At 37.7% G+C, this 4,234-nt stretch overlaps 1 long non-coding RNA gene across 1 annotated transcript in view; it reads right to left on the reverse strand.

Moving 5' to 3' along the window:
- Positions 1-4,234, reverse strand: part of LOC116704294 (uncharacterized) — a 125,303-nt gene that overhangs the window by 57,295 nt on the left and 63,774 nt on the right. The window lies entirely within an intron of this gene.

The following is a 4,234-nucleotide window of genomic DNA, read 5'->3' on the forward strand; positions in this document are numbered from 1 at the left end:
AAAAAACTGTTGGACGTTTTAGTTTCTGATATGCACTTTGGTTAATACACATCTGTTATGTATAGGCTAGGCCTATGTTTTCTTCTTTTTTGTTGTTTAATTAAACAACACTTTAATCCTGTCATTTGAATACCGTACAAGTTTTGAAACTGAAAAGTTGGCATGGGTGTGACTTACAGATTTTGGAGAAGTTGCTGCTGTGTCCTGTCTCCTAACTTTATTGTACACGAGGATAAATGTGTTTTAATATGCACTCTGAATTGATTTGACTTATTTGAATTCACTACCGTTTAACCTACCTTATATAGACTGCTGTATTTTGTTGTACTCTCTTAATTGATCGATTGGCCAATTCTTGCATGTCCCCTAAACCCCTAACGGATGTTATTTTAACACCAAAAACATTTTAACGAGGTATAAAACATATTATATTTGGAGTATAATTAACAACACTCCCATTGCTTAAGTTTCTTCTTAATTGGGCTTTAATATTTTAACACAAATTAGTTTTTCTTCATGCCTTTTTGAAATCAGAACAAGCCTATTGACATGACTAGTGCTCCGGGACTAAACTATATGGCCCAAGCATGCGGAATTTACCCCAAATGTCCAACTGGCAAAGGGAAGCAGACATTTAAATGTTAAAAAAAATGAAAAGGTAGTATTGATTAAAAGGTGTAAATAGGGATATATAAAATATTTATGTAATTATTTCATATTGTTATTGCGTGTAAATACAACGGAGTAGTTTGTTTCTAGGGATCTGTTTTTAATTTATTGTCGATATACCTGTGTAAAGATAGTTGTGGGCTTGTATCCTTTTATTGCCATCTGCATTTATACCCCTCTAAAAATATGGACTCTATTCCTCCCCAAATATCCACTGAGCTAGTTATTCACACTCATGTGCCATTGTATTTTCTGTTGTCCCCGTGTGTGAAGTGCTACTGTTGAAAACCGAATGAAAAAGCGAAAACGCACTGCACCAATGGCTTGGAAAAAAATATATATTATTTTCTTGAGAAGAGCAAAAGAAGTGTGTTGAAGTGTGACAAATGGACTATTTTTCTCTTATTAAAATACTTTGCGAACCTGATCGTACAAGTGCCGCATAATCGAAAATATGAAGGTTTCTTTTGTGTTTCTTAAGTTGTCAATGGGTTATGTTGTATTGGAGTTATGTCTAGTTTACAACATCGACATCGTGTTCTTGAAAGTTTCAATAAAATATTGAAATGCCATTTTTTTTAGTGTGTGTCCCTCGCTTTAACCCACAGTCACCTTAAAAAAAAAAAATAAAGTCAGCGGATTTAAGGCTGGCATTGCAGAAGACATCCATAAATCTTTTTTTTTTAGTTTTTTTTTTTTTTTAAACTGCTGCCACCATGTTTGTACTCTGTTTTGGGGGATGAAAAGTATCTCTGTCCGCTTACTGCACTTCAACAAACTCATGTGGAGATATCCGTCTGGCTGTGTTCAAAGAGCCCAATTAAGATAACTCAGGGTGAAGCAAAGGCCCAACTCCACAGATCATACCTGGGATTCCTACCTGGACAAGGGGCCGCGCACCATGACTGACTGTTCTTTATTTTTCTCATGGGCGTCAATTGAACGTTATGGCATTTAGAGGTACAGTTCATACTTTTATTTTATAATGGAAAGGAACAAAATTAAAGAAATAATCCTAAACCGTATTTGGAATTCTTTTCCATGAAAGAAAATGAAATACAAGAAGCAAAGTGGCCCATATTTCTTTTGAGGTGAGTGGTTTGGTGACAACTGGTTTATCACATTGACCAAATAGTAATTTGAGGTCACCCAAAATTGATAGCTCCCCTCAATTCCCTTCATATGCGGTTGTAAAAAGTTGGGTTGCAGAGTGACAGCATGAGAGGACTTAAATTAATCTTGCATTTGTGAGGAGGCTGCATCTCATACTGAAGATGTGTCGCCTTGAGTAAAACCTGAAAAGACCATTAAACCCTTGATTGCCCTCTCTATTGCACCTCGACTCATGAGTTTATCAACACCATATCTTTATTTGTATGTTGTCTGGTTAATGTGTAGCGGGCTTGGCGCTAGTGAATTGGTGTAAAAATGACACATGCTGTCTCAATTGGTCTGTCTTATTGCTCACCTGGCGCCCTCGATGAGCATATCTCCCATTTTATTGCACGGAAGGCGACAATGCGCCTGTAATCAAACAACATACGACGCCCCCAAGCGGCTACAACGCCAGCACAGCACAACAAACCAAAGGACACATCCTGGGTGAGATCTCACAGAGGAGTCCGGGATAAAGACCGTCTGACCTGGTCCTGCAGCTACAGATAGGCCTACTTGTAATGTGTGGTGCTGAATGGCTAATAAAATGTGTAATTAATCGGTTTTATACAACGTTAGGCTCAAAAACAGCCATAAAACATAGTTAAATTAAAAAGTGTTTGCTGGTCAACATCCCTATGCGTATTATAGCCTGATCGCACCAGGCGGACTGGAGCTATTCATAGGCTATAAGAAGTTATGACATAAGTAGCCCACATAAAAATATATTTGAAAGAAGAGATAGAAGAAAAAGCTCATTTAGACATCAAACCATGTAGTGTGTGCCAAACATGTGTATTTACTGCATTTTAGTTATGACAACTTCCCAAACATAACACCATGATGCTCCAATGTATAGGCTACCAATTACTGTTCAGATATTATAATAAAGTAAGAGAAGATTAGGCTTGAACCTGAAGGACTTTATATGTTGATCTGTGCACCTTTGCTGTGTTTTATAGCCTATGGTTTCCGCTTGTTGCATGTCTGTTGAATAGTTGCTGCTTCAGTTTTGATCCTGTTCCTCTCCAGCCAGTAGTGGTGTCCAACTGAATACAATATTAAACTTTTGGAATCCGGCGTCCAAGACCTAGGTTTATGGCAAGTTTGTCTGCTTGGTGATGGAAGAAAGTGTCCCCTGCGTCGGCCTATACTCAAGAGGCTCGGTTTGTATTGACCAGCCTGTCTAACAGGTTCCTTTCACCCACAAGCATGTCACGGGTGAGCTGCGCCATCTAGTGGCAGTAAATCATAATAGACTTAAACAACTATTACCGCGCCGTTTCTCTTTAAAACTCTACTGTGTACTGACATGTGTCAGTTATTAGCAGACGATTGTGACTTTTTTTAAATTTCATATTCAAATTGGTAAACTTTGCTGGTAACATATATAATAAAGCTATAATTCCAAAGATGGTGTGTGTAAATAAAGGGCATTTCACCCATCACCTAAATACTTTGTCCTCATGCAGTGTCACAGATTCTACTAAATGATTCAGTGTTTAATATCAAAATGAGGGAAATATGCATAGGCTATGTTATAATTAATGATTACATCTTTAAAATAATAAGGGCCTACAATTAAACACACAAGAAAACTTAAAAGGCAACAAAATGTATAACTGTCAGCTTTGATTTTATTTCCCATTTAGAATAAATTCAAAATTGTAAACTGTATAAAATTTAAACCAAACTAACATTGCTTAGAGTTTTATTTTTTGAAGTTGATAAATGTAAGTCTTGTTAATGTTGTAGATGTTTTTGGCTTGCTTGGGCCATTCTGTGTTTGTAAAGTCCCAAGGACATGCTGGCTAGGTTAATTGTTGTCTCAAAATTGCTAGTAGGTTTGAATGTGTGCGTCAATGGTGGTCTGTCTCTATGTGTCAGCCCTGTGATGATGTATACCCCGCCTCTTTCCCAATGTCAGCTGGGATCGACTCCAGTCCCTCGCAAACCTGTAATGGAGTACGTTAGATGTCTGTTTTCTGCATCAAGTTGCATTCCAAGAATGTGTTTCAACATGATCTCTGATTTGAGATGCTGCTGACTGGATCATAAATTGCATACGGGGAGGTGTGTGTGAATGGGAGACATTTGCTTTTTTTATACTACTAAACGTATTTAAAGGTTGCAGATGTACATATCAATTAGTTTTTCCATATTTTAAGTTGATCAGTTTTTGGTCGTGTACCAAATCTGATATCAGATCAGGTTAGAACAATGTCCTGCGTATTGTCATTCCAGTCAGAACCGGTCAAACGGCATCAACTAAAAAGTCTGATTTGCCTTTGAAATAAGAAATATTTTGAGGTTCCCTATTTACAGTGGCTTTCACAGGCCATATACAACAGTAAACGCACGCACACGCACACGCACGCACACGCACACACACACACACACACACACACAC

The sequence above is a fragment of the Etheostoma spectabile genome, chromosome 16, assembly GCF_008692095.1.
Source record: "Etheostoma spectabile isolate EspeVRDwgs_2016 chromosome 16, UIUC_Espe_1.0, whole genome shotgun sequence".
Taxonomy (NCBI): domain Eukaryota; kingdom Metazoa; phylum Chordata; class Actinopteri; order Perciformes; family Percidae; genus Etheostoma; species Etheostoma spectabile.